The sequence below is a fragment of the Corapipo altera genome, unplaced genomic scaffold (genome assembly GCF_003945725.1).
Source record: "Corapipo altera isolate COAL_440 unplaced genomic scaffold, ASM394572v1 57, whole genome shotgun sequence".
Lineage (NCBI taxonomy): Eukaryota > Metazoa > Chordata > Aves > Passeriformes > Pipridae > Corapipo > Corapipo altera.
The window spans coordinates 8,256,026-8,267,563 of NW_020884905.1; positions in this window are offsets into that span (position 1 = coordinate 8,256,026).

The following is an 11,538-nucleotide window of genomic DNA, read 5'->3' on the forward strand; positions in this document are numbered from 1 at the left end:
CACGTAAGAGACACCCTTGTGCTGGTGACTGCAGCACCTGAACTGCATTCCCTACCTGACTCCCTTTAGTTTTCATCATGTTCTACTTCTGTGTACAGAATTTAGCTCCTCTTTTCTGTTTATCCTTTAATAAGGTCAACGGGAGAGTTTTCATTATCTCTTTCATTCTTTTATCTGCTTCACTTCTTTCTCCTAATTTCACCAGCTACACGAAATCCATTTTTCTGCTGACTGTTTTTAACAAATCACAGAGTGAATATCACTACATTTTGTCCTGGGAAGCCTATTTGGGCCCAATAGGAACTTCCAAAATGACAGCAAAATACATGACTCTGTCCCTATGTATTTTGTTGTGTTTGATTTTTGAAACTGTGCATTATATGACACAGCGTCAGTAATAGGCAATGCAGCAAAACTCCCGTGAAGAAAAATTGCTCTCCTCTGATCCAGTGACAAAATTCCTGTGACATTTTTTCCTAAATTTGCCAAATACAACTTTATAATTTCATGTTAACAAAATCCTGAGAAGGGAAAGTAAAAGTGGAAGCTGAAGAAGAGGTGATTGGGTCTGGAACTGGAAGAATGGAGCTTATTAGGGCCAAAAGGGGATGTGAGAACGTCACCTGGACCCAGTTCTTTGTATGCCAAAAGAGGAAGGGTGAATGCCATGAATTTTCCTCTGGCATTTCTAAGTGCCTGGCTCCTACCCCCACTCTGGTCCTGTGCAAGCAAGGACAGGTCTCTGCTGTGGTATATTGATGATTTAATCCTCAGGGATTGCTTTCTGCCTCCTTAGGCAGCCAGGCTTAGTTACTGCCTGCTTCTTACTGTGTTTCTCTGGATCTAGTTGTCTGAGCTCTTTGGAGTTTTAGGAATGGCAAAAGTGGCTGTGGCCACCAATGCAAACTTGTGTCAACTCCAGTCTTCCTGAGTCTCATGAACTTATCCCACATCCATGAGTGTCCTGTGATACAGATTCAGGACTTTGGAGTAACAGAAAACATCACCTTGGACTACTCAGAACATGGTAAGAGACTCAGTTTTTAATGTCTTTAATTTGTTCTCTCCAGCTGTCAGTGGTGACCAGCCCTGTGCATCCTTTCATCTGCCAGCCTGTGTGTGACATCAGGAGAACACACAGATCTGAAGAGTTGACCCCCAAAGCATAAGTCTTCTTAGTGTCACAGCACAGCCCTGAGTGAGGAGCTGAGGGGAGGGCTCAGGTCATGTGGCCAGGTCACACAGCCACGGGCTACAGGAAAGGTCTCACCCCCAGACATTAGTTGCTTATTCAGCTACAGTGAAGCCGTAGAAAACACAGGTGCAGGCAGTTCCACACTGAGGCAGAGCCCCAATGGCCAAGTGTGCTAATTATGCCTTGAGAGGTTGTCTCTGATGGGCTGGCAAAGAGACAGGGTCCCAAAAAGTACCATCAGAAGGTAGTTTGGGAAAGCACGGAAGATCACAGCACTCTTGGGACTTCTGTGGTATCCTTAGCCAGGGCAGAAACCTGCAACCTACTCTCCCTGCTTCTTGGAGTCTCTAACTTGAGACTCAGCCTAAGCCAGCTTTCATAATCTTGGATTCCTAAAGAAACTGCCTGCATGCTTTCAATGCCATTTTATCACCTCTTTTACTAGCCAGGATTCCAGTGGAAGAAAGGAAACCCCCAAAATAGTAGACAAAGAATTACTTTGAGCAGTCTTTAAAGCCTCTTTGAATGTTTTAAGCTTTCTTCACACTGCTTTTGCCTAATCACTCCCACCAGCTGCATTTGGAGCCTGCAAGATGATGGCCACATCCAATTTAACATCTCTGGAAGACTTTGCTTTGTGCAGTGATATCAAGAATTCCTCTCTATTATCACACAACCAGTTAGAGCCTGCATTGAGCCAACTGTGGAGGACCTTGTATGGGTTTTTGTGCCATCAGATGTGTAATTCCCAGAGGAGCAGAGCTGTGGTTGCCCAGGTGCTGCAGGCTCCATTGCCCCAGACTGCAATTAATAGTTTGCTGCTCTTCCAGCAGAATTGTGGCTCTGGGCTTTGTTCTATTTTTGTGCTCATCCTATATGCATCTGTTCTCACTTTGTTCTACATCCTGTTGCCATCCTCCTGCTCATCTGTCTCTGCCATCTTTAGACATCTTCCACTATCAGGTTGACACCACTGTAAATCCAGTGCCATCAAAGGAATTACTTCTGAGTTACGTCAGTAAGTAAAGACTTCAGGCCTTTGTTTTTCTCTCACACCCACCTTTCTTTTCTTGCCATGTGCAATTGGACCTCCTTTCAAGTGTGGATGTGCACTGGTCATCAAAATTCTTTGCCATCAAATGCCACTGTAAAGTCATTAATGTCCTTACCACTCTCTGGTGGTGGAGGTCCCTTTTGTCAGTGTTGCTTCCCCTTGACAGTAAGTGCTGGTTGATCCCAATCCTGGCCCTCAGAAAACAGTCTTGCTTCTGTGGAATTCAGGGGGACAGGGTGAGCCCTCAGTCCTTTCAGTCATTCTCATTGTAGCATGTATTGGCCTTGTGTAAAACTTTAGTAAAATAATAAAAACGTTCTACTCATATAAATGCTTGATAAATCAGTGGCTCTTAAAGCAGGATTTCCTTGTGCCTGCTGCGACTTTATGGTGTAGTCATATGAAAAAAAAGAAACAGAATATAAAATGAGAAAACTCTTTCTGAAGAAGGTCCAATATGTCATCACAAGATACACTAAAATTTCCTTAACTCTTGCCATGATCCCCAAATCCACTCTGTAAAATTCTGACATTTTCTTTCTAGCAGGAAACAAAGGAGAGCAATATGCACAAGAAGGCAGTAGGAAGCCTGAAGCTATTAGCATGTCATTGTCAAGGCAGAAATAAAAAACACAAAAGTTAAAGGATTCTGGAATATAGCAGAAATCTCCAGACATGACTCAGACACTAAAAATGCCCAAACTCATTTAAAAAGCTCTTTGTCACAGTCCAAAAAAACAACATTTTCAGTGTTTTTCCTTTTGCTTTCCATCCCGCTATTGCAAGTCCATGGCTAATTATGATCTGAATGATATCTATTATTCCTGTGTCCTTCTACACGGAGCCGGATGTGTTCCAAATATGGCCACAAACATATTACAGTGTCCAGTAAAATCAAAAGAATAAGATAATTCTGTTTTAAGGGTTAATGGTATTCACTCCCCCTCAGATTGACTCACTGGACAAAAGCTCCAGTGTGCCTATTCTAGGCAGCTGTGCTGAACAGTAAAGATTTGGAGTCCTTTGTAGGCTGGAGAAAAAGAAAGCCTTTGTAAACTTTTTATTTAGTATATTCTACCAAACACCCATGTGTAACAGTTAAAACATTTGGAGTTGCAACAGGCTAAGGAAAGTTTGCACAGATAAACAGAGTTATTCTAAATTTTGTGCCTACTAAGGTCTGAATCACAAAGTCTCATTGGATTTCATTTTAAGTGTATCTGCAAGGAGTCAGTTTTCTTAGCAGGGCCATTGTGCTCTTTGGGCTTTGTTTAATCAGGTTAAAAATATTAACACAGAATAAAAAATGATGTAGGGTTTGAATCACAATGTTTGCAGTAATCTGTGAGTGATCATGATGCAGAGTAGCATGGTTTTTATGCTGGTATAGTTCTCTTTACTCCACTGCTGTTGTTCCTGGGATATACTGGTGAAGAGGCAGGCCCACAGGCACTAAAAAGCAAGTACATTTTCCATTTTCTGGATATATCCATCTGAAATAAAATCAGTTTTTGGAATGTTCTTTCAGCTTTTACTCGTCTCAGCATTTCCTCAATATCCTGGCTAGGAAGACACTGAGGTACTTAAATATAGAGACAGCAGAGCAGAAGTGCAGGAATCTGGATCCATGGGTTCCTCCACAGGGCTACAAGGGTTTATAACCCCCCCTGGATTGATTCAGGATTTGCTTTCTCCACCATAACCTAAAGTATCTGGAGCCAGGACAGTGGTTGTGTTGTAAGGCAAGTAAAAATGAATATGGCATCTAATGGTTATTTCCCAGTTTTTAAAGCATCCTGAGGAATAAAGATGTCATAGAGTAGTTTCCCCAGGAATGAAAAGCAGTGAGGAAATGACCTGTGTTTTGGGCTCATGACCAAATCCTGAAGATCTTACTCTACTTTCAGCCAGTAAAATTCCTGTTAATTGGAACAGGAGTTTATTTCACTAGGACTGCCAAAATTTTGTTCAGAATTCATGATTCAGGGCATGACTGAAGTAGGTGCTTAAGGACATCCCGTGGAGTTCAGATATTCAGGAATAATGTAGATCTCTTGCTTTAACTTAAATATGTACTTACATAAAGAATGTCACCTGTTGTTATTTGGGCATTTCTCCAGTTCATCAGAACTGAAATGTTGATACAGCACTTAAATACGAGATTGGAAGTAAAGCTGCATTTTTAACTAGGTCAAAATATTTGCTAAGTTTTGAAGGAAAACCCCTTATATATTTTTCTGGGTATTGGATAATCTCCATCTTATTAAGGATTTTCCTACTTTCACTGGTATAAATCTTACCTCTTCCAGATATTTCAGTCAATATATAATGCCCGTCTCCACTGTTTATTAAGAGCACAAAAGATGAAGGCACTTACTTAAAAACCGTGTTAAAAGTATATGTGATGTTATTCTAGTTGCCATTATGTCAGAGGAAGGGTTGTGCTTCCTTTTCAAACTGATTTTGATGTACAGATTTGCCAAACTATTTGAAAGCTGCAGACACTTTAGCATTCATGACACTATTATTCACTGCCATAAATCTAGATCAGATATATGCTGTCTGAATTGATAGTGGGTATTCTGCCTGAGAAAAATGTGTTCCCCTTTAACTTTTAGCAGTGACATTGCTTATGTTACATCACTTTTCAGGTTACTATGCATCATATTGGGCAAAGATGTCATTATTTATAGCACAGGGATTGTGTCACTATAATTAAGGTTGCGTTAGGGTTTATATTACCTTATAAAAGCTCTATTTTCAGGAGCTTCTAACTGCATAACCATATTCATTTTGGCTGTGAAGCTTTCGTTTGGGGAGTGTAAGAAATGAAATACTTGTAATCTCAGTGGGTGATGCCTCTTGTCTTCCCGTTTGGTCCCTGCTGGTGTCACTTGCAGACACTGCCTCGTTCTGGGTGGGTTTGCTTTCACCTGACAGGCACTGAAAGGTAACAGATTCTTGCTTCTTTAAATTTTCAAACGTACAGACAGCAGGAACGGTGTGGGTACACTTTGTGAATCTGGGAAATACCTGTTCTTGTATTCGGTACCTCCTGAAGTGGTTCAGTGCCAGAAGGTTCCTGAGCTGATCTGAATCAGGTCCTCTGGGTGCTCCACTGCTGCCTTAGTGCAAATAAAAATACGGAGTAAAAGAGAACATGCTGCCCCTCCTAAGTGCTGAATATCATAACCTGGCCAAACCCAGATCTGGTTCAGGTGGGTACAGCTCATCTATGACAGTTTATTTATATTGATTTTTGTAGTTTGAGTGTCTTTTCATGGGGATATAGGAAGTTATTTCTAAAGAACAGCACATAAACACTAACAATGTAAGTCTGTGGGCAGACTCTCAGCTGGTGCAAGTCAATGCAACTCCCCCAAACTACACAGAACCCCCCAAATTATACCAAGGAAAACTGTGGGCCACTGTTTGGGTTTTGATTTATTTTTTTTTTAAAACAAAGATGTGGCTACAGCTTATCTAGAGCAACTCTCTAATTTAGAGTGATTCCTCACAAAACAGACATACTTAAAGTCATAAATGTGTTCACTGAAAAGCTCAGATATTTTCTTTATAGACTAAGTGTAGAGCCAATGTTTGAGTAATCCCTTTTATTGGACTAACCACACACTATTGACAAACCAGCTTCCTGGCTATAGGAATCCATTCTTGGAGTCAACCCCTTCCTGACCTGCAGGGGAGTCTTGTGTATCCCCAAAGCTCCACTGTCAATATTGCTGCATTAGTCCAATAAAAGGGATTACTTGAAACTTGACTCTAAATTTTGTCTCACTAGTAAAGGCAAGTAATTAAAAATATTGAGTTGGGTAAGAAGACACACTGTGTATCGTGATGTGCTAATAACCAAGTCCTTCCAAAATGATTTGCTGTGCTGCTCCAAGTGTACACAGTGAATAAAAACAAGTAGGAAATTAAAAAAAAAAATCAAAACCCCATCAAAGAACAGCCAGTTTTTGATTTCAGCCAAGCTGAATATGCAGATAAGCAGAAGGAGCAATCACCCTTTCTCCTTTCAGGAATGGATAGGGAATGGATAGGTCAGATGACATTTCCAACAAGGCTTTGAGACAAAATTCTTACTCACATACTCGTGCCACTCTGTTGTAATTCCCTTTGTTCTCTGAGTGTTCCCTTTGAAAACCTCAAAGCTACTCACAGAGGAGGAGGCTGCTCAGTGGAAATAAAGGTATCAGAGCACGTGGCCCCTGAATGTTATGAACTTGGTTGGGACTCTGTTGTAAACAGGACAGAGTTAGAACTAAGCATAGAAACTACTGTTGTGTTCTGAGCCCTCCAGCACAGAGCCTGTCCTTTTGTTCTTGGGTTTGTAACACCAGACCTCTGTATCAGGAGCTGAAAGACCTTTATACCACCCTTGTTTATTATGGACACTGAGAAAACAGGGAAAAACCTTCTCCTCTGTTCAACAGAAAATTTTCAGCTTGAACAGTTTACCTTATTGAACATTGGAGCTGCCCTGTGCGGACTGGGTCGTACACTCTGTGTTCCACCTAAGCCCAAGCTCAGACTTTCTGGGGAAGTAAGAGGAGTTTTTTCTTCCCAGTGGCCCCAAATCCCTCCACAGTTGTGTCAGCTACTGTCCTGTGAGGCAGCGTGGCAGCGTTTCCTTCTGGAAAGATGAGCAGTGCCTGGGATATGTGTCATTCCACCCCTGTATTCCCTCCTCATGTTCTTATGGAGGGCTGTTGCTATCACAAGATCCCCAGATGGACCAGTTTGACCCAGGAGGAGGCTGGGAGGACTCAGCCACCCAGTCCATAGAGGGGATACACTCTGAGGGTCTGGTGCCACTGCCTGGGCACTGCCAGTAGCCCAACCCCACCTGAGGGTACCAACTTCCCACTGTCCCAGGGCACAGGAATCCCATCCTGGATGTGTGTGAAAACTGCATGGTGGAAATCCCTGAAACCAGAACCTGGAAACTAAAACCTGCCAAATTTGGAAAAAGTTGGATTTGATCAGAGCTTTCCTGTTCAAGCCATTTTCTTCCAAAGTACCAAATCAAAATCCAGCCTTGTTTCTGCCACTCTCATTTGCTGCAGAGCAGCAAGTGCTCTTGGAAATGGAGTCCCTGACAGACAGTTTTTGGCACCCAGTTCATTCCTGTTGGCAGTGGTGCAGGAATTGGTGCAGGAACGGGAGAGCAGGATCAGGGAACATTAGCATCAGTGCTGTACTGCAGTGGGCTGTGATTAAAGGAGGACAAAATCTTTAGATTCACCCTCATGTTTTATTACGTATGACTTAATCTGTGTTCTCCCCCCTTCCCCATTTCTCCCAGAAGGTGAGGAAGGAGCACATATTTTTATTTTACTAGCTTTATTTACTTGTATGCTTCAGGATACTAAGTTATGACAAATTCCTTTCCACAGTAGCTTTTGGCTTCCTTCTTCTTGGAGCTCTTTAGACCTTTGAACTGCTGCCATTACAGCTGCCTCCGAGCCTGTCATGTGGCTGGTGAATTGAGCTTTTGAGTGGTGCCTCTGCACTGCTCTTGTTCCTAACTGTTGTACATTTAACAGCATCATTCTTTTTACTGCCCTCCCAGCCAGCTGAGAGCCCTGCAACCACATGGGCACAGCATCGAGCCTGACTAAATAAACTGGATTTGCATTTGGGCAAAAGTTGTCTTGAAGCACTTGACTGATTCATGGCAGAGTCAGAGGCAGCTGGTCTCTGAGAATGTGCAGGATGGATACATTTTAAACAGTGGGATATTTTTTATTATTATTACAGAATCCTTCTATGCCATTAATGACTGATGGAATAAACCTGTCACTGGGATAGGCACTGTATGTTCCCATCAGTTTGGAACCCAATGTTAACAGACCTTAATCTTGCAGACATTTACACATATTTTTAACTTCTTACAAAATTTTTTTTGTGACCTTGCTGATTTGTTTGAAAACCATCTCCTATGAAACAAGTTTCCTCAGGAAAATTATTTTAAATAAATATCACTGATATTGTTGCTCAGGTGGGTCTGTCTGTAACTTCAGCGAGTTGGACTTGATGATCCTGATGGGTCCCTTCCCAGTCAGCATATTCTATGATTCTACGATTCTATGAACTGAATATATATCTTATATATCTATATCTATATCTGTCTTATATATATCTTAATTGGATGTGTGACTGTTTTCTAGGCAGGAACATTTGAAGCTCACCAAGGCTGGTCTTTGTTTCCAACATAAATATAAGTAGGCAGTAAGCTAGAATCTGAATTAATGCAATGTAGCATTATCTAGAGCCAAAAAAACACTCATAGAAGATCATTTGGTTGCAAAAGCCTATTAACAAAATTTTTTATTGTTTAGGTAGGGCCTCTCGTCTCTATAACTAGAGTAAATATCCTTGGGAAAAAACCAGCAAAAATGTGTTTTGAGTGCAGTGAGTTACATACACAGAGACAGTGCTGCAGCAGCTCTCAGAAGGACAAATTTCAGAGGCAGAGCTGGGGGAAACAATTTCTACCTGATGTCTTCTCCAAATGCCACTGCAGAGATGAATACAATGGCCTACAAGACTCGGCTTTTTTATTCTCTTTGAAGTAGGAGCATTAAATTAAAACTGAAGCAGCGCAACAGTTAGCACTCAAGCTGGAGAACACATGATGAGCTTAAAAATAATGTTGAGGAAAAGACAACAGAGAATAGAGGAGGCTTTGTGTGGTGTTTGACTTCGTTTTCAAGCAAAGCTAAACATCAAAATATTAGAACACAAGCACAAAACCTCATTGTCAGTAAAACTAATTAGTGTTCTGCTGCTTAATGCAAAAGCCTACATGATGTCTTGACCTTTTTTACACGTTGTGTCTGAGGGTGTGCAATAAAACAGAGGGAAGCACAGAATGCCTCCAGTGGGCCTCCAAGGTTTTCTTCCTTACGGAGTTCAATGGATCCCAACAATACAGGCTGTGTATGAGCCCTTCTTTAAAGCCTGATGATTTTGGAGGGCTTGAGCCAGTGAATCAAGGCTGTCACGCTGGCAAGGAGTGCTCACCAGGATGATTGCCGTTATTGCCGTTCCTTCTGCCTGTAACCCTGCATTTTTAACAGTATACACAGGACAAAGATTAAAATATCCTGGAGAAGTAGCTGCCTATGAGGCATTCCCACAAATTCCTTGTTCCTTGAGTTTTTATGTGCCTAGTCCATAGAGAGTCCTCTTGGAAACTGAGAGCCAAATCTCTTTTTTGTTGGCCAGATCTTGCAGAATTACTGCTCTCAGTAATCCTTTGCTACAGGCTAATACAGTATCTTCTCTGACAGTAAAAGGAGATAAAAAACCTGAAGAAAAAGATCTGGGAATCACAGTTTACTGCATTCTTCTCCTTAAAACAAAACTTCAAGTAAGTAAGAAATCACTCTTAAAGCAGAACAAAGACCATGAGCCTCTTGCTGGCAGAATCCTTAACTTCATTCAAAGTTGCACTATTGGATATACAGATCCCTGAACTCTAGATATTTCCATTCAGGCAAATTGAGGTAAGTTAAGGTTAACATTTCCATTAATATTTGCTGTTGATCCAAATGGGCCTCTGTTGAAACAGTTAGAATTCCCAACCCAGCACCAAACAACCATTACTCCACCACCATTTACAAAAAATGTTGCTCTTTATGTATGAAACACAAAACAAGTAAATGTAAACAACTAAAAGTAATGTCTAAAAGTGCTTTTAAAAGAAAAGAAAGAAGGAAAGTGAAGAAAATATGAAAATGACTTATTTTTACTCACAAGTTTGAAGAGAGATTGGAAATCTTTTATAGAACTGAGAATGTGTTTCTTGTACTATTACAAAATTTGTCCCAAGGTTTTTACTGGTGCAAGGAACCTGGAATGTCCTACAAAGACAAACTTCAAACTGGAGCGAGCAAATTGCCCATTTATTGGAGTAAAATGCCTTAGAAAAACTGTCAGGAAGCCTGTAAGTCAGTCTGGGAAAGGAATTTCCCCACTTGGGCTACTGAAACACTCCACTACCCTGTTTGCTGAGGAGGCATCTCTGTGCCTGATAGAAAGATAAATAAAGACTCATCCCACAATATCAGAAAAGGTTTAAGTTGAGGGACTGGTGAGTGAGTAACAAAAAAAGTGGAGTCTCTGAACGCCTGCTTTCCCAAATTCCTGAGAATGTGTCTGCCATAATTTGGAGCACAAAGTACAATTGCATTAAGATAGTATAGGGACACCTGCGGAAATAGGAGACACAGATACAGGCAGAACAGAAATTAGGAGATGGAGAAGTGCTTTTGTGTGGCCACCTAGAAAAAAATGCAGGTAGTCAACTACACTTACCAATTCTACCCTGAGTAAAATACTCATTCTCCTCACCCATGTGCTATTGCTGTTATTAAATCCTTTTAAATGGCTTTTCCTTGCATGGCAGGATATGATGGTAAAGAAGTGGGACTCAGGTGTCAGACTGAAGCATTTGGATTTGGGTTTTGGAGCTGTCCTTGTATTGACTGACAACCACAACCACAACCACAGGCTTTTCCTTTCCCAGAATTAACACCCCAGGTCACAGAGTCTGCAGCTGACCTCCACACAAGATCATATTTTAAATTTTATGATCTGGCAGGTTGAAATTAAACATTTGCTAATTACAAAGGTACTGCGAGTCATGCCAAAACCTCTTTTTGTTGTCTGGAGAGTTATAACAATCCTTTTCTGGCAGTTAGTTTTAAGATCATTAAATGATCCTCATTTGCAATATATTTGCAGAAGATTACAGCCCATCTAAATTGACCCTGAAGGAAGACTTATTTCATTAATGGGCTGTCCTGTGCTAATGCATAAAGCTAGAAAAATATATCTATTAAATTCTTAATGTGTAAATGATGTTTCTGGCTTTCTTCTTAATTACAAAGCAAAATGAGCCTGAAGTGCACTCCGTCTAGGAAAAAATGATCAATTTAATCCATCTTCCAAGAGAAAACTTTTTCAGCGAGTTCCAAAATCCCAGCTATTCTCAGCTAAGGTTGGAGCCTTATTGCTTTGTTCGGAAACACAATAAAATGTGCCAACACAATTTATTTTTTCCCTAGATTCCAATGAACGGAGCTTTTTCACGTCAGTTTGGTTTACTCGCTATCTGCTCGGTTTTGGAGGAAAAAGCTAATGCAAAACCTGGATGAGCTGGGCTTTGGAAATGAGTAATGCCAGGAGATTATGGGTTGATGGGGTATATGCAGAATATTAATACAACCCATAGAAAGAGATTTACAGTACATACAGCTTT